Source organism: Triturus cristatus, chromosome 6, assembly GCF_964204655.1.
Source record: "Triturus cristatus chromosome 6, aTriCri1.1, whole genome shotgun sequence".
Lineage (NCBI taxonomy): Eukaryota > Metazoa > Chordata > Amphibia > Caudata > Salamandridae > Triturus > Triturus cristatus.
This window is the reverse complement of record NC_140589.1, coordinates 309,773,345-309,793,840: the sequence shown is the minus strand read 5'-3', so window position 1 is coordinate 309,793,840 and position 20,496 is coordinate 309,773,345. Positions and strand designations below refer to the sequence as shown.

At 43.9% G+C, this 20,496-nt stretch overlaps 1 long non-coding RNA gene across 1 annotated transcript in view; it reads right to left on the bottom strand.

Moving 5' to 3' along the window:
• Nucleotides 1-20,496, bottom strand: part of LOC146816789 (uncharacterized) — a 33,459-nt gene that overhangs the window by 11,264 nt on the left and 1,699 nt on the right. The gene's annotated exons all lie outside the window — the stretch shown is intronic.

Here is a 20,496-nt window from a genome sequence, read left to right as displayed (position 1 = left end):
TTAAATGCTTCAAGTTAATAGTTTCTAAACTTTCAATTTCCACTGGTTCCAGCAATTGTCTAGCAAGGTTTAGGCTTAGCTCCAGATGTTGATAAAAGTGATCACTTTGCCCTGAGATTTTGATTTTATACTTCCTTAAATACTTTAATAGAAGTAAGGAGAGGATTGTGTAGTCAATTTTTGATCCTACTGTTACTCTGTGATATGTGAAACTTGGGGGGTTATTGTCTCTCGTTCTGCCATTGATTGTCCTTAAACCCATGTGTTCCAGGGCAGTAACTGGTTCTTTCCCAAAGTGGTTGGGTTCTTTTTGTAGATCGGTGGCCTGTGAGAGGACCTCCCAAATTGCATTTTTTGCCGCCAAACATTCGTTTTCATCTGGTGTGCATATTAAGTAGGTGTTAAAATCCCCTGTCGCCAGTATATCCCAGGTGGGATTCAACAATCTAGCTTCTGTTATCTTGTGGATTATTTATTGAATAATGCAGTATTTCTTGGTGCATAGGGATGCACATTAATGTTGAATAATATTACTGGGGTTTTCAAATTGCTGTGGCGGAAGCTGCGCTTAATTACTTGTAAGTCAAGGGTGGAGACAGGTAGTTGCTCCAATATGACACTTAATGCAGTTGATACATAAACCGTGAGACACCCTCTAGGCCTCCCAGATCAATGTAGTTTATTTGCATCAATATGATGGAGGACATAACCAGCCAATTGCCTTGGATCGGCCGACCAGGTCGTTTGCAGGACTATGATTTTATATTTTCCCCAGTAAGCCTGCAGTGCGCCGTTAGCAAGTTTATGCTTTGGTCCAGCGATGTTCCTGGAAACCATGCTTAGGTCAGTCTCCTATAAGTTATTTGTCACTTGATTTGAAAGTAGTTTCTTCCTCGGTGCATTTAAAGCAGATGCTAGCCAGCGCCATTGCTCTTGAGTCTCATCTGTTGCTTGTTTCTTCAATTGGGTGTCTATACCTGTTGGACCACAAGCATATTGTAGAACAGAGTACACAGGGGAGGGATTTTAGCAATTACTAGGGCATCGCAAATTGCGATCTACCTCATTTATTTTAATGAGGTAGGTTGATTTGCGAGCCCCAAGGAATTGCAAATGAAACTTGAAAGAGTTTCATACATTTGAAATAGTAATTTCCTAATTGCGATTCGCATGAAATCACAATTAGGAACACACCATTTCCAACTTTTATACATGTGGTCTAAAAATTAGGCCTGGGCGAAGCACTACGCTACGCTCGCGTAGTTTGCGAAGTTCGCGCTACTTCGCACTACGCGAACTGCACGTAGCACAGTGCGAACACGCGTAGCGTAGTGTTGCGTAGTGCTGCGGTCATTTTTTGCTTGCTCGCGGTCCTCAACGTCAAGTTGGCGACCGCGAGCAAGCAAAATGACATCCTGGCGAGACTTTTTCCTTGTTCGCGATCGCGAGCATGGAAAATAAACCTCCCGGCGAGATTCACAACGCGAGAAGGTCAGGTTTCTCATTGCGAGGGGTCGCGTGTGCTCGCGACCGCTCGCGATGAGAAACTACCAGTTCGCGTTGAGAAAGCTGCAGCTCGAGGAAAAATCTACTCGAGCAGCAGAAAACTACAGCTCGCACTGTGCAAGATGCCATTTTCAATGATTGCACAGTGCCGGTTGCTTGTCCGCACTGTGCAATCATTGAAAACAACATCTTGCACAGTGCGAACATGTTACTTCGCAGTTCGCGAAGTGCTACGCGTAGCTCGCGTAGTGCGAACTTCACTTTGCGTAGCTTCGCGAAGTGCTACTTCGCGAACTACGCCCACCCTTACTAAAAATCACAGCCCGCAATTTACCTACAATATACCATTTTCCTTATTATTTGTGCAAAATACAATTGTTAGTCAGCAAAATACAATTATGGCTGAGATGAAGCAGACCTCAAGATTATAGAGGGTAAAATATAATGGAAAACTAAACACGGGACATCATTATTCTTAAAACCTACATGCATCATAAATAAAAAATTGGCACCTACAGACCTTTCCATCTATACCCTTCCACTAATCATGGGGCAAAATGTTCTAAAGAACCACAACCCTGATTTTCCCTGTAATATGACAATCTCCTGATTATTTTGACAAAAATACAATTGTTTATGTGCATAATACAATTATGGCTAGGCTAAGGCAGACCTCAAATTCATTTTAAAGAATATTTATTGCAGAATACAGCTGTAACAATATTATTTGTACAACATACCATTCTTTTGTGAAAAATAGAGTCTTCACAGTATTCTTTGTACATAATATAAATATTTTTGTTAAAAAAAGCAGTTAAAGCAAAAACAGTAAAGCTCACATCTCACTTACAAGAAGCAGGAGCCGAATATGGTTATAGACAGTAAAAACAGTGAAGGTCCCTCTATTTTATGCTTCATCTTTTGAAACATGCTATAAAACTAGTAATTAATCAGGTTCACCGAAACCACAGTTCACAGATAGGTAGGTCAAACCTTCACATTTCATAAGTGTAAATCTGATGTTATGAGCTACTCAATTCTGCTAGCCGTTCGGCAACTGCTGACAAACAATTTGTCAACAGTGAAACACAGTGTCCTATTATTACATTTTAAAATCATTGACAGTAGATCACTAGTACGACAGACCTCTAGAATTCTAAAAACATGGTGAAACAGGTTTCTTCCAGGTGTTTCCAGGGTATTGACAGAAGGGACAAATACCACTGTCCACCTCAAATTGTCTAACCGACATCCATTACATAAAGCCTGGGACCTACCCTTGCCTGATTTTCAGGGCCCACTTCCTAATATAGGCACTTTTTTTATCACGCAGGTAAGGCTGGGTGTGCCCGCCATAGCCTGACTCCAATAAATGTTACAGATGATCTCTATTACATACATAATTTAAATCACCCTTCCTGGCACACTCTTTTATCAGGCATTTTAATATTTGTTTCTGCTGTGATGCAGACATTTTTTACATTTTGAACCGTCCTGGAATATCCAGAGAGGCCTTAATACTTTGTAGATTCACATCCCATTGGCCTACATACTTCTTATGCAGGTAGGATTTTATTATTTGCCTTAAGGAGCCCTTATCTGACTTTAAAATATAGGCCCAATAATTAAGTATCTTCTGTTTGTATTTAAATAATATATTAGTAAGGCCTAGCTCTAGCCTCAGTGTGCCATTCACAGAGCCTCCAAGTAAGCTGAGCCATCTTTCCAGATATTGGTTGCAATGATCTGCAGCCGTTATTTAATTTGTTGACATAACCTCACAGCCATCAGTAATAAGTTTACAATTTTGCATTATAGGTCTCTCCTAGAACTTCAACTGCCTTATGCCCCAAAACTATATTAAACCTATGTAAAGCACCAGCAATAGCAATTTCCGTTCTTTGTGAATCTCATTGCTATTTTTGTTTTATTTTTAACAGAAGTGGTTTAGATTATCTGTGTAGAATTAAGGGAAGTTTTAATTTATCCGATTATGTTGGATTACACAGTCATCTGATCTCCTTCAAAATGTGACTATGTCGAAACTCTGGATTAATATTTTGGCATAGGCAGTATGTCAGGTTACTTGACTCCCTGTAGTATTTCTTCTTTTCTGAAAAATGACTTATTTTTAAGCCTGGGCAGAGTTTGTGTCGTGGGCGTACACAGAACTCAGCAAAGTGGTAAAAAGAACTCTGTTGTGCTTTGCTGAGTTCCAAGAACAGGTGGAGTTGCTTGTCCTGCCCGTTCATGTGACGTTTCTGCCATACGGCAACACAGATTTTGTGTTCGGGCAGAGATATTGTGCGAACTGCACCACACAATCGTGTATAGGTGTGACCATCTTGTTTCTTTCTCTGTTATGATGCTGGGGCCTACTGTTAGTATTCATTTTAATCCATTCAATCCTTGTTTTCCAAACTTTTTTTTTAATCTTATTATTTATTGTCTTTCCCTCTATCTTCCTAAGTGTGTATTTTGCATTTTTTTCTCCTTTTTGTGTGTTTTAGTGAGTTTTATTTTCAGCCCCCCCTCCAAGCATCATGGCAGAGGAGCGTGCCCCAAAAAGAGAGCAAACATGAGCTGCCTTTCTTGAGGAAGGAGGCGCCCGGAAGGGGTGCAGCCCCAGGCTTGTTTTCAGAGGTGGAGGTGGCAATGTTTTATTTTATTGTGCAGTGCCAAATCCCCTCCACCCTGGTAGCAGGTGGTAGGCCTGGGTCTGGGTACAGGCGTCAGGAGCATCAGCAGTGCTGGGCAGGGTGCGTCCGGGAGTGTATCACTGCTCTGGGGTCCGTCATCCTGGATCGAGAGCAGAACCTGCTGGAACTGCTGGGGGTTGAAGTTGCAGGGCTCGGTGAATAGCTAATTATTAATATTATTATTGCTTGTGTATTCTATGCTATTGCTAATGTTATTTTCCCAAATATCAAGCATGCTGATCAGATGCAGGTAAGTTATGTTTACAATTCTTAAATTATGTGATTGATATTCTTGGCGCTACCTAATCGACTTGTTTGCGACTTTGCGCTCGCTTGGGCCTAATATGTAAGAACTTCAGTAATGTAGACTAGAGACAGACTCCTTACCTTTGTCCTGCCACTAAGATAGTCATAGATAGTATTAGTAATTTAGTGTTGCATGTCCTCTCACTTTAGTTCTTAGTCAGAACCTTTTTTGTAGCTTGTACAGTGAGTGACAAGCAACCAACCAATTTGGTGCATGTATGCATGCGTCCATCTATGAATTTAAAGACCAAATGCAGACTTAGTAAATGGGCTCATGAAAGGGGATTGAGAATGATTGTGAATGTATTCAAAAGTCTTTGAAATACGGGGGGCTAGGTAGATTTAGGAAATGTGGAATAAAGATAGGATGGTCTGCGACCGTGATACTAGTCTACTACTAGTTGATCTGATTTTGGAAAGGTCAGTGTTATTGCAATTCCCGTTTCCTGTCAAAAAATCTTTTTGGAGGGATTATTAAAATTATTTACTTACCACCAATCAGTAATTATGTCTTACATCAGCATTTAGGGATGTCTGAGGTGGGTGCAGAAGCTAGAGGTGCCTCCCAAGAATGCTCCTTATCTGATGGCTCTGCTGGCCCCATTAAGTCCACCTGTTGTTGATATTTATAATCATTTCCCTAACTTTTACCTCTCCTTATTTTGAACTATTTCTTTCTACACATTTCCTAATTTTATTTTTTCCCAAATCCTCTTCAATCTATCAGTTTCTAATTTCTTCTTAGCCCTACATTATTCTATTAAGTTATTTTGAACTTCTTGTGTCTGTATTTTACTCAAACTGTCTCTGTCTGTCCCAGTCTGTCTGTACCTTCCTTTCTTTTGGTTTTTCAGCCAACTTTCCCTCTCCTCTTTAATATTTTGTGGACTGCCTACTGTTGGTACTGTAAGACTCAGAGAACCCATTGGTCATGGCCACTTACTATTATTAGTACTAGTGCTACTACTCTGCTGTTCAGATTGCACGCCCAAGCAAGGTATTCTCTGCATATTTGTTGAGATGAGAAGGCTTTCTTTTACTTTCTCATCTCATCATTGCTCAATCAGTAAAACAAGAGAGTGGCCATGGTCACTTTGGACACCCCAAAGTTGTGTTTTCTTCTTATCTAGGCCTAGTATTATTAGCAGCAGTTGATGGTGAACTGATTACCATGCACCATGGCTGGAAGGAAGTATGAGGAGGAGGAGGACGGCCCCATTGCATTTTCCAACCACAAAGACCTTATGTCCATCCAGTTGGCCACTCTTATTTCTATTAAAAAACTCAGATTCATCAAAAGCATTAGCCACTCAGTCAAGTCCTTTACAGGTTGGTGTCTTGACCGGCTTTTCAAAAAATGCCACCAACAAAATGCCCAACTGGATATTTTTGATAGAATTGTAGTGATGTGTGTGGTGTATGTATTTTCAATTTTGCCAGAAAAAATAAATAAATAGTGTGTAGGCATTTATGGCATCTAAAAATGTGTAAAGTTTTTTCTAGTCGCACTGACCACCAGTGCCGGGGCAGCAGGGATGGCAGCACCATCAAGGAGGCAGATGTGGCAGCTGCAGGGGTTGAGCCAGTAGCAGTGGAGGGCAAGTTAGTTAAAGGACAAATGTATGTTGGTAAAAGGTTTGTTGAGAATGGGAGCCATGTTTGGATGGATATAAAACTAAAATGGTGACTGAGTAGCAAAGCCAAGGGTGAAGAATAAAAAATACTTGAAGAACAATGCAATGATGAATCCCTGGGAAGAAGAGTAGACAAGGAATGTTTTTTATAGAGGTTTTTGATTCAAAGGTTTGAGGTTTTACGTGGTATTTCAGACTACTCCCTTGACTCACAGTATTTTTCAAGTGCAACATATATTTTGTACCCACCCCTCATCATCAATCGCCTCCCTCTGTATCCCTCCCCTTGGCATTTCGCCAGTGACAGCCATGGGTGGATTATCGGCTGCATTGTTACAATAGTAGTACCTCATGTGACGTATATTATTCATATATTAGTAACTATTCATCTGCCTTGCTGTTGTCAGGGTGAAATTGAGGCATTTAACACAGCATGATCATGATAGGGAAAGAGATAATTGTCTAGTACAGTTGCCCCACCTGCAGACAGCAGAATAGTAATGCGGCACAAGTATGTCTGTCTTGGGCTCAAGTTGAGCTGATATGTCTACATTAATTAAGCTTAATTTAGAGAGAAGAAGAGTACTTGTATACTCCATAGTGCTTAATGACTGAAACTCTAATCACATCAAAATCAAATGGGCTGAGTAATCGAGGATACCAGCAAATGTTATGTATTGGTAGTGCCACTGAGCCACTATATATTTTTATGTGTTAATGTTTTTCTTAGAGTATTGGTTACAATTTGTCTTTTTATTTCTTGATTTAGCTACCCCTGCCAATCCTTCATCTTCTTCACAACAACCCAACAGGCAGGAGGTAGCAGCCAGGACCAGAAAAAGGAAGCTGGAGGCCATCAGGGCCAGATATCAGCTCCTAGTGGCCTTGGAGGAGGAGGCATATGCAGCAGCTACAGCCTCAAATGCCCCGGGCCCCAGCCAGGCTCTAGTGCCTCTGGTGGTCTGTTATCATGGCCAGGCAGCCACCTACTGCCATTTAACCACTGCTGCTCTACCCTATGGACACTATAGAGCTTTTCAGTGCCTCATGCTCCAGAGGATGGGGTGCCTGAAAGTTAGGATGGAATAGCATTGTGAATGATTGGAGAGGAAGCTCCTAGCCCACCGCTAGGCCTCTCTTGCCCCTTTTTAAATCTTATGTTTGGTGGGTGGGACTTTTTGGGGAGAGGGTGAGAATGTGAGAGTTGGGGGTTTTCTCCAATTTATTTTGGACAATTACATATTTGGACTTTCTTTCTAAGCCTAGTTTGGACATTGGTTGGGGTTAGGGAGAGGGGTGAGCCAGGTGTTTTCTAGTTTATATTTGTTAGGCAAATACATTTTCTAGTTGTACATATGATTTAAATCTTTGTTGGGGGGTTACTGTTTTACTTTGCACTGCTTCCTTTGCCACAGACCCACAGGCAGTGTTTAAAATCTACTGATAGTGTAATACCAACAAATAGCTATGCCGTAACTTTACTTGTCCTACTACTCTCTCCTCCTAGTCTCTGCAGTCTGAAACTGTATTAACCCGTAAGATCTCAGAGGTGGTGTCGGTGTGTGAATTAACATTGTTTATAGATTATTGCACCTCAACAATGAATCCCCTACAGTTCTTCTCGTACCAGTGATTAGATAAAGCAATGGCTGCATAGATTCCCAAGCTGCCATAGTGATGGTAGTAGACAGTACCAACATACTAACGCACTAGTCGAATAGTGAAAGCACCAGATCCAGAAGCAATGTCTCACTCCCTCCTAGCCGAACTCAAACTGCATGATGAGGAATATTCATCACAGGGAGCTAACTGAGATAAGGTAATTTTATATGCAAGCTTTAACCAAAAATGAGACAGTCACCAAAGGAAGAATAGACTATTAGTACAGAGGAAGAAGAGAGCCAACAGAGAAAATATGATAGGCAATGCTAAATTAAAATAATCGGAATGGTGAGCTAGTAAAAGTTACAAAATGAAGTCGACTCGAGCTATGAAGTCACCATGCTTATCCTTTGTCTCACGCAATACAGTGCCAGAAGGATCATGATGCTGGCAATTATGAATTATGCTCCCCTGAAAAATGGTGATAGGGGCTTCACCTTGTTCACAAGGTGGTGTTAAGCAACTTAACGCCACCCTGTATATAAGGCACGCTATACTTAGTGTGAAAGAGGCAGGCAATGGATGTTGTGGTGGGCGTTCCACTGCAACACCCATTGACTTTGACGCTGCCCCATATTTACAAGGTTGGTGTAAATATGGCGAGGAGCAAAAATTAAGACCAGGGAAAACCTGATCTTACCCTGGTGTAATGAGGAGAAATGTTTAATTTCTCCTCACTTTTGCTTTTTCTTTGTGTGCTACATTGTGCAGCAAACATAGAAATAGTAAAATGCCATGCATTGTTTATGTGCAGGAAGGTGTCTCTTGCTGCACATAAACAATCATTAAAATAAAATTTGATTTGCAAATTCTATGTGTGCTGCATTAAGCCGCACACAAGAAGTTTAAACGCCATTTCAGATTGTTTTTGTGCAGGAAGGGACACCTTACTGCACATAAACAATGATTTCCCTCAACACAGGTACCCTTGCGCAATGGTGCAAGTGTGCCTGCATTGGCGCTAGGCAGCTAAATTAATGCCACAGCAGGGGGAAACGCAAGGCTGCACCATATTCTTGTAAATACAATGCAGCCCGGCATTTGAGAAGTGGCGGAGTGTGGCATTAAGCCAAGGAGGCTAATGCCAAGCTCGGCCACTTCCTTTTAATTATGCCCCACAGTTCTAATGGTCAAAGAGAAAAAATTATATTTTATTGCCAAATTGGGAGTTGCATATGCATTCCTGTACATCAATCTTGGGTGCCTGGTGAATGCGGTTCAGTAAGGTGAATGTTATATTATTTTTCCAGTGTGGCACAGGGTAAAAGGCCTGTAGATTGTAAAATAAAAATTATATTGAAGAATCAAGGAGAAAAGTTAAACTGCATAAGGAGTTGTTCTGCTTGGGTTTTCGGATCAGATAGAACCCGCTCATCAGAGCCTCACTAACCCAGCCAGAACGTTACCCCCTCCCTAGAACCTATTTACAGTCCTGCAACCACATATATCTATCACCTAAGGACAGGGGATTCCTACTATGCATACCAAGACCTCACAATCGGCGGCCTCGCGATCCCATACGGATCCAGACCTTTCTGCCCATACGACAGTATCACAAATGGCGGCCTCGCGGTCCCATACGAACCCAGACCTCTCTGCCCATACGACAGTATCACAAGTGGCGGCCTCGCGGTCCCATACGAACCCAGACCTCTCTGCCCATACGACAGTATCAGCACAATCGGCGGCCTCGCGATCCCCTACGAATCCAGACCTCTCTGCCCATACGACAGTATCACAAGTGGCGGCCTCGCGGTCCCATACGAACCCAGACCTCTCTGCCCATACAACAGTATCAGCACAATCGGCGGCCTCGCGATCCCCTACGAATCCAGACCTCTCTGCCCATACGACAGTATCACAAGTGGCGGCCTCGCGGTCCCATACGAACCCAGACCTCTCTGCCCATACGACAGTATCAGCACAATCGGCGGCCTCGCGATCCCCTACGAATCCAGACCTCTCTACCTAGACGGCAGTCTCATACGACAGTTCATCCTATGATCACCATAACATACAAAAAGGGAATCAGTCTCACTATTCATCAGATCACACAAGGATTGCCAGTTCGGGCATAGCCTTTTCTCAGGTTCGAGGGGCTCCTCTTTCCTTTATTCAGTTACCACTTACCTGATCAGGGTTAACATCTGTTCATGTAGCCGCAGCTGACTAACAGAATAGGCTACCCTCTTATACAAGAACACGCATCACATGTTGGTTCACTACAAACTGGATACTTTATTACTCATTACATACACAATCACATAACATTACGATATAACACATAACCTGCAAAGAAAAGTGAAAGATTAAGTTGTACACTCTAATAAGAAAGGGTCGACGTCACCTTAGTAGTATGTAGCCTGCACTCAATGGTCATCTAGGCTCCCCTCTCGTCTGTGCCTCGGCTCGCCTGGAATCACCCTTCTCCGAGTCACTGGGACCTCTTCCTTATCGGCTACTCTCTCCTCTCTGGCTATTCTGTTAGGAAAGCATCTGTCTCTCAGTTCTTTTCCGCCTTCAAGATGGCGTCTGTCTTCCCTGGAATAAGTAGTAGCTTTACTGCTAACGGCTAGATGCCGCCTACGGACTGAACATGTAACTGCCTCAGACTTTCACTAATATAGAGGTGCATTTCCTCATGGAAAATTCCGGCCCGTAACCTGCCGCCCACCAAATTCTTGTACCTCCCCGTACCAAGGACACGTTCCCAGCCGGCCGGCCTGATGTAGTGCCTTCGGCATGAAGAAAAATACAATCCTTCGATAAGGGCCGGCCTGAACCGGTTCTCTCCAAGCGAATAACACCTCATAACTAAAACATTACTCTTGGCCTAGAAGCATCCCAAGCTGCCGAAGCAGAAAGAAAGATGGAGTCTCTCCCGTTTGAGGCCTACCAGGCCTGAATTCGGCACAGCTCCATGAAATACCCTCACTACAGGACAGGTTATCCCTAATACTAACGAATCTATCCCCTAGGCTATGTGTGCAAGCCCTGATCTATGGGGAAGAGCACAGAATCATGTCGAAGTGCCTAGTAAATAGGCTCCATTCACTACTCTAACCCTTAGGCTTGAATGGTAAGAGACTGAAGTCACATTCAATCACTTGTTAACACAAGAAGGCCGAGAAAGTCGAGCAGAACATTTCACCCTTGACTTCAGTCTATTATACATTCATTAAACAGAACTAACATCTGTGGAAGAATAATATGAAACAAAACTAACTGATCTATGTCTAGTACCAGGTGTGCAGAATGGAAGTAGTGAAGGAATACACTGAATAAAGCAACAGATGGAAATCAAAATGGCGATAGTAATCAGAATACCTCCTAATATTTGACGTAACAAATGCAAATCAGGTAACCAATTAAAGAGCCAGTCAAACCAGCCCTGGTCAATGTGTTTTCTAACTTCTTCTGTCAAGTCATGTAGCTTATTAATGTGAGCTCGAATGGATTGTGTATGATCAGACAAGTTAAAACAACAAAGACCCTCAAAATCAGAACAATCGTGTCCATGTTTAAGCAAAAGATAATCAATGGCCGCTCGATTTTGCAAGATAGCCCTTCGTTCACCCTGGGCGTCTAATAGCATGTCCGACAGGACTGTAGAAGTATGATTAATGGATTTCACCATCCAGCAGGCCATTTTCTCAATAGATTTGGCATTATAAATTGCCAAAGCAGGAACACCAATAATTGAAATAGCCAGGCTAAGGTATTCGGACCTAGAATATAAATGCAAAGATGAGTCACAATCCTCCTGTAACCTCACTGTATCTCGAATCACACGAGAGTTGGCATTCGGATGTGATGAAAACATCAATAAGCTCAATCTAGTAATGGCACAAGGGCCTCCAGAAATATTTGCGGGGACATATGGCCAGGAAGTATTACCACATGAGAAAAGCCATCCGGCAGGTAGTAACATCGTGCGATAATGACTGGGGGCAACTACCATACTCCTGCAAGTCATGTTATTCTGAACAGAAGTACATATTTTCGGTGTCCTTTGAAGGCACAAAGTTCGTTCATGAGCGGTGAATGAAGTGGCACCTTTCAATTTTAAACGCATACATTCCGAAATTGCACTAGGATTACATGTAAGGAAAAAACACAAATCACCTTGTGTGATATTATAGGTAACTATTTGGGACTGGATGGGGGGTATCGGGTCTGACAGTTCAGTACACAAGGGGCAATACTCATGGGTAGCGAAATCGCCCAGAAGAACATTGGGGCGAGCAGTTGATATATTGAAAATATGAGTCAAAGTCTCCAACGAAGCAGGGACAGCAACCAAACAAGTTGCCAAAATGTCATTCACTGATCTCATCGGTGTCAAGCAGAAATGAGGGGCGTTAGTCACCCGTTTCGCTAGTGAAGTCCAAAAGTTCGACGACGAATCCCATGCAGCGAAGGAACGCGACACTCGGGTTCTCAACTCATCCCGGGTTGATGGGATCCCTCCTCTCTCGTCGTACCAGCCCAAAAACAGTCCAACGCCGACACATCCTGCAGCAACAGTCCAAAGAATGATCTGAAAGAGAATCAAATACAGGCATTATTCATTCTCGTAAGTAACATTTGTCAGCCGGGACTGCTTCCCAGCTATCTTTCCCTGGTCTCATAACTAAAATGGTATTGTCTTGACCGGTTGCAATGACCTCTGCTTGTTCAGGGGGATTCTTAGGCGACTGCACCCAAACTCTGGCCCCAGGATTGTCTGTGGAGCCAAAACCTTTCTGGCCTCGTACAGTTAGCAACGTTGGGGCAGTGCCTTTTGCCATCTCACCACTGAAGACAGGCATTATTAGCAATTGAGCCACTCGGTCAGTTTTATGTATCAGTAAGTCAACCTCACTGCTATTCAGCAGGAGCACCTTAATCTCTCCCTGATAATCACTATCAATGATTCCTCCAAGCACCTGAATACCTTTTACAGCCAGCCCCGATCTAGGGGCAATTAATCCGAAATTTCCAGGTGGTATCTGAACACCAACACCTGTTTCAATGATGACTCGATCTTTACTTTTTATAATGGTGTCATCCATGGCATGCAAGTCTAAACCTGCCGACCCTGGGGTCGCTCTGCATGGAGCCAAAGCTCCGGGAGTAATCTCCCAGTACATCACAGTCTCTCTGATCTCATTGGGCTTAGCATCAACATTCGGAGGAAACAAACGCATAAGTGGGGATTCAGCATTTAGAAAAGGACGGTTATTCAAAATCAATAGCGCTTGAGGCAAAAAATCTCGCCAATTCTTATACTTGTCATCTGTTAATTTGCGCAGTTGGTCTTTTAGCAGGCCATTCAACCTCTCCACAAGACCCGAGGCCTGTGGATAATATGGTATATGAAACACCCATTCAATATTGTTTTCCACACAGAATTCCTGTACCAATCTTCCACGAAAATGGGATGCATTATCAGATTGAATTTGGAATGGCACACCATAATACATCATAATCAATTCCAATGTTTTAATAGTATTCAATTGGGTAGCTTGCTTACAGGGAAGGGCCACCAACAGGCCACTGTATGTATCAACAATGGTGCAAACATATTGACAATTCCTACTCATAGGAAGTGGACCAATGTAATCAATCTGTCAAATTTGAGCGGGCAATTTCCCGCGATGTAAATGACCTTTAACAATTTGGGGCATTTTGCGCTGCCTGATATGCTGACAAATGGGACAATGTAGAATAACATTTTTAATTAAATCTAGGGGAATATAAATTCCTCGATCAGCAGCCCACCTGCTAGTGGCTTTTTCTCCAAAGTGTCCTGCTTTCTGGTGGGCCCATTTCGCCAATCCCGCAATATCAGAATCTTGCGTGTCCACCACTGCCTCAGCAATTTTAGATTTCTCATCTGCAATGTTATGAAAGAATTTGTCAAGAGAGTCTATCGGGGTATGAGCATCCACATGGAAGATTGTAACAGTACTCTGTGGGAGCATTTCCCAAATCTCCTGCCATAATTATTTTCCCCACAATTCTTTGGAATGGATTTTCCAACTATGGGAATGCCAAGTCGGTAACCAAACTGCCAGTCCATTAGCAGTAGACCAAGAATCGGTAAAAATATGACATGTGCCAGGTAACTCTTGTTTCAGAACTTGATAAACAGCATAGAGTTCAGCAAATTGACTGCTCTTACCCTCACCAGTTGTACTCAGCAATTTTTGTGTGATCGGATTATAGGACACTGCCTTCCAATGCCGTTTCGTCCCTATGAACCTTGCTGAACCATCCGTAAACCAGACATGGTTTCTGTCCTCTGCGGACAAATCATCAAAAGGTTTACCCCACTTAACAGGAGACTCCTGTACTAAAGGTACGGAACATTCACTCTCAGTTTCAGTTGATGGCGCCCGTGCCACCTGCTCATGCAAAGATGCAACTCCTTTTTGTCCCACACGTGCCCTGTCTTGTATATACCATTTCCATGTAATCACACTCGCCTCTTGAGCGTGTCCAATTCGGTGAGTTTTCGGCGAACTCATAACCCACTGCATGATAGGAATTTCAGGTCGCAAAACTATATCATGTCCCAAAGTCAATTGCTCGGTATCCACCAGAGCCCAATAACATGCAAGTAACTGTTTCTCAAAAGGTGTATAACGCTCACCAGCATCAGGTAACTTTTTATTCCAGAAACCTAACGGTACTCTACTCTTGCCTTGTTTCTGCCACAAACTCCAATTCGCATAAAGGCCTTGTACAGACACATTCAAATCCACATCACCATCACATACAGGCCATAAATCCAGAGCATGCTGAATTGCTTCTTTTGCCAGACTGAATGCATCTTGCTGTGGCTTACCCCATTCAAATGCATTCTTTTTACGAGTGACCTGGTACAAAGGGGCCAATATTTGACTCAAATGAGGAATATGCTGGCGCCAAAATCCAAACAAACCAATGAAGCTTTGGGCTTCTTTCCTATTTCTCGGAACTGCAAAATCAAGAATTTTCTGTTTAACCTGAGGGATCACTTCTCGGTGCCCTTCATGCCAATTAATACCCAAAAATTTCACAGCCTGGGACGGACCTTGTAATTTATCCGGGTTGATTTCCCAACCTTTCTCACGCAAGCACTCAATGACTCTATCCAATTGGGTCTGAACTTCCTCTTGTGATTCGCCTTGGATCAAAATATCATCAATATAGTGACATATCTGAATTTGTGGCTGAACCGGTACCTCAGCCAGATGCTCTGCCACCAGCCGGTGACATATCGTAGGACTATGCACATAGCCCTGAGGAAGACTTCTAAACGTCATCTGACGCCCGTTCCACGTAAAACTGAATTGTTCCTGACACTCAGGGGCAATCGTAATCGAAAAGAAAGCATTAGCAATATCAATGGACGCATACCATGTACCTGGATGTTTCTGGATTCTTTCAATTAGGGTAATAACATCCGGTACTGCAACAGTCAAAGAGGGTGTGTGTCTATTCAATTCTCGATAATCAACAGTCATGCGCCAAGAATTATCACTCTTACGTACAGGCCAAACAGGATTATTCCAAGCAGAAGTAACTGGGGTTATAACTCCTGCATCCACCAACTCCTGAATAGTGGTACTAATCTCTTCATGACCACCTGGAATATGATACTGCTTCTGACGAACCACTTTTGTCGCCTGGGGAACTTTTATGGGGGGCATTCTTAAACGTCCAACCCGTACAGGCCTGGACGATATATAATGTTTAGTTCCAAATTGGTAACATCCATCATCTAAGTGCAAAGTCATTCCTTTCAAAATATCAATTCCAATTATGAATTCTAAGAGTGGCACCACTAATACAGAGTATTCTTTTCTAGGAATTCTACCTATTCTCATTTCAAGTAAGGTTTGAACTGCGGGAGTTTCCTTTCCACCTAATCCGGTAATTGTAAAAGGCTGACCTTTAAACTTCTTTGATTTTCCATGAATAAGAGTGGCCTCCGCTCCTGTATCTACCAATGCTCGGGCCCTTTGGATATTACGATGTCTCCAATAAATATCAATATCTACATAGGGTCTATTATCTCTGTGAGCCCATCTGTGTACTGGAGCTTGACCTATTTCCTAGTCCTTTTTATTGTGTTCTGTGTACCAGGATAAATCAGGATAAAGACTCTCACGGTTCCTAGGTATCGATACCTCCTGTTCATATCCATCTCCATTACGAAATGGATTACTGTTCCCTGCAGTGTACTGCGGGTTTCGATCGGCCAATAAGTGTCGATCCTCTCTCCTTCTCAACTCAGGGGATTGATCCCTATCATCTCTACGTCTGCTGTTAACATAATCATCTCTCCCCCTCTCTCTTTCCCCCTCTCTCTCCCTGTCTCTCTCACGACGGGGGGACAAATCACGCGCATAACGTCGATCATCACGACGATAAGAGCGCCCACGGCGGTCGTCATCATCGCTACCATCAGAAAAACCACGATCACACTCAGTTGTCCGAACACGCCGGGCACCCTCCTTTCGATCCAAGCCACGTTTGCGAAACATTTCCCACAAACGAGAAGTAGTCTCACCATCAATGTCCTCCTTCCGCACACCATCAGCCATAAGAGCAAAAAACATATCACGTCTAGTAAATTTATTGTCACCAGGAGTACGAGTGTCAGGCCGGGACTGCCGTTCAGGTTTAAACCACTCACCCAACTCACCGAGTTGGCGTACCGATTCCAGCACCACAGATAACATGTTACCAGTCTGATTAATCAATAAAGTCATCATGACCTGCTTATAAGCAACAGGGGAAGAACGAATAATACGATTCCGCACAGAAGATGTCAAGAAACCATCAAGCAACCTGTCAGCAGTATTTAGAAAAATCGCCGTTTTCATCACCTCCTCTTTGAGACGTTGCGCAGCATCGCGCAAAGTATACCACGGCTTGTCATTCAGAGGCCAGTCAGACTCAGTAGGATATTTTTGATTACAACCCTCAGTCGCCAATTGAAGCAAAGAAATTTGACCACCACCATTAAAGTTACGAAAATGATCCTGTACAGTAGAATCCGAACTCAAGGAACAAAACTTCAAACAATCGCCAGCATCCAACATAATGCCAGCAGCGCCCAGTTCATAAAGGCGCACCATCCATGTGAGCAAGGGCTCACCAACTCGCTGCCGAAATCGCTGCAAAATATCACTAATTTCTTGTTGAGTAAAATCCTCCAAAGAGTCTAAAGCAATACCATTCGGAGCACCGGGAGCCTGCTGCACCTTCCGTCGAAAAACAGGATGCGCCGAGACCGCGGGATGAGCATCACAAGGAGCTCGACCAGTACACGTAGAGGAACAATTAGTGGAAGAAGGATCGACCCCGCTCGAAGGACGAGCGCAATCACGGGGTGCACCATCAGAGGCGCAAGAAGCAGATTTACAAGCATGGCCGGAGCGAGAGGACTCGCGCTTGGCAGACTCCTCACCCGAGGAAGGAGAATCACTCGAGTTCCAGATATTACCATCCCATTCATCAGGATTCCAATCCAGTCCGGCTTTCGCCACAACCAGACGCACCTTTCGCGTCGAGACCCGACCACGCCGATTCTTGTATTTATAACGAGCAATTCGCACAGCCGCCCTCTCGGCAATAGTTTGGTACGTCTCAAGTTTATCAGCAAGCAACTTATTTTGACACCGCAACAAAGTATGAGCATTCTGAATCTCAACAAAGTTCGCTTCCAAATCCTTATGCAAGTCCTGCAACTTCAACAACCTCTCATGCAGAATCCTGTACGCAGACAGAACAATCCAACCTCTGCGCCCCAAAACGGGAAGCTCATCACCCTTAGATACCGGCGCCTTCTGTAAACAAGTAATCACATTAGCCGGCTCCGCCAGCTCCAAAAAAGAATTCCAATTCTCACTCAAACCAGTAGAATCAGCCCACTCACGGGCCAAGGCCTCATAAGGCGTTGAATCCCAGCCGGGAATATCAACGGGCAACTTAAAAGTACATTTCGACTTTCTAGAAAACATCTTTAAAAAGAAAGAAAAAGAGAAAAAGAAAAAGAAGAAAGGGAAAAGAAAATAACAAACAAGTATATAGAAATAATATACAAACGAAACCACGCACACGCCGAAAGCAAACACGATACAACCACAACGCACACAGGTTTCGTAAACGGTTCGTGACGCCAAATGTTCTGCTTGGGTTTTCGGATCAGATAGAACCCGCTCATCAGAGCCTCACTAACCCAGCCAGAACGTTACCCCCTCCCTAGAAACTATTTACAGTCCTGCAACCACATATATCTATCACCTAAGGACAGGGGATTCCTACTATGCATACCAAGACCTCACAATCGGCGGCCTCGCGATCCCATACGGATCCAGACCTTTCTGCCCATACGACAGTATCACAAATGGCGGCCACGCGGTCCCATACGAACCCAGACCTCTCTGCCCATACGACAGTATCACAAGTGGCGGCCTCGCGGTCCCATACGAACCCAGACCTCTCTGCCCATACGACAGTATCAGCACAATCGGCGGCCTCGCGATCCCCTACGAATCCAGACCTCTCTGCCCATACGACAGTATCACAAGTGGCGGCCTCGCGGTCCCATACGAACCCAGAACTCTCTGCCCATACAACAGTATCAGCACAATCGGCGGCCTCGCGATCCCATACGAATCCAGACCTCTCTGCCCATATGACAGTATCACAAGTGGCGGCCTCGCGGTCCCATACGAACCCAGACCTCTCTGCCCATACGACAGTATCAGCACAATCGGCGGCCTCGCGATCCCCTACGAATCCAGACCTCTCTGCCCATACGACAGTATCACAAGTGGCGGCCTCGCGGTCCCATACGAACCCAGACATCTCTGCCCATACAACAGTATCAGCACAATCGGCGGCCTCGCGATCCCCTACGAATCCAGACCTCTCTGCCCATACGACAGTATCACAAGTGGCGGCCTCGCGGTCCCATTTGAACCCAGACCTCTCTGCCCATACGACAGTATCAGCACAATCGGCGGCCTCGCGATCCCCTACGAATCCAGACCTCTCTACCTAGACGGCAGTCTCATACGACAGTTCATCCTATGATCACCATAACATACAAAAAGGGAATCAGTCTCACTATTCATCAGATCACACAAGGATTGCCAGTTCGGGCATAGCCTGTTCTCAGGTTCGAGGGGCTCCTCTTTCCTTTATTCAGTTACCACTTACCTGATCAGGGTTAACATCTGTTCATGTAGCCGCAGCTGACTAGAAGAATAGGCTACCCTCTTATACAAGAACACGCATCACATGTTGGTTCACTACAAACTGGATACTTTATTACTCATTACATACACAATCACATAACATTACGATATAACACATAACCTGCAAAGAAAAGTGAAAGATTAAGTTGTACAATCTAATAAGAAAGGGTCAACGTCACCTTAGTAGTATGTAGCCTGCACTCAATGGTCATCTAGGCTCCCCTCTCGTCTGTGCCTCGGCTCGCCTGGAATCACCCTTCTCCGAGTCACTGGGACCTCTTCCTTATCGGCTACTCTCTCCTCTCTGGCTATTCTGTTAGGAAAGCATCTGTCTCTCAGTTCTTTTCCGCCTTCAAGATGGCGTCTGTCTTCCCTGGAATAAGTAGTAGCTTTACTGCTAATGGCTAGATGCCGCCTACGGACTGAACATGTAACTGCCTCAGACTTTCACTAATATAGAGGTGCATTTCCTCATGGAAAATTCCGGCCCGTAACCTGCCGCCCACCAAATTCTTGTACCTCCCCGTACCAAGGACACGTTCCCAGCCGGCCGGCCTGATGTAGTGTCTTCGGCATGAAGAAAAATACAATCCTCCGATAAGGGCCGGCCTGAACCGGTTCTCTCCAAGCGAATAACACCTCATAACTAAAACATTACTCTTGGCCTAGAAGCATCCCAAGCTGCCGAAGCAGAAAGAAAGATGGAGTCTCTCCCGTTTGAGGCCTACCAGGCCTGAATTCGGCACAGCTCCATTAAATACCCTCACTACAGGACAGGTTATCCCTAATACTAACGAATCTATCCCCTAGGCTATGTGTGCAAGCCCTGATCTATGGGGAAGAGCACAGAATCATGTCGAAGTGCCTAGTAAATAGGCTCCATTCACTACTCTAACCCTTAGGCTTGAATGGTAAGAGACTGAAGTCACATTCAATCACTTGTTAACACAAGAAGGCCGAGAAAGTCGAGCAGAACAGGAGTGCAACAAGAACACTCAGAGACAGTATGGCTAAACGTCTGTTTCCAGATACCTTCAACAACAGGCCCACCACCCAAGCACCACTTAGGTTCGAATTTTAGCAGGACAGCACTGAGCACACACACACACCAAGCAACATAGCATTTTTCCAATCAAGTAAAAGTTCACCGCTGTCACTCACCACCACTACACAGAGTTGTGTAGGTATGTTGTTTACCTTTAGGCCACTTCAAAGACATAACCAAATGAAATTGGTTGGTTTCAGTGAATTTGAAAACTTCCATCTTCTTCAGGTGACAGTTCTCAAAGTAGTCACACCCACACCCTGAGTCATTCCACCATCTCTGATCCTCCTGAGCCTGACTCCGAGTATGGTGTCCAAATATGTTTGTATCAACTGTGTCTCAAGTCCCGACTCAAATACAATAGATTGGACTGTAGTACAATTTTGTTTTTGCAAAACAAGAAG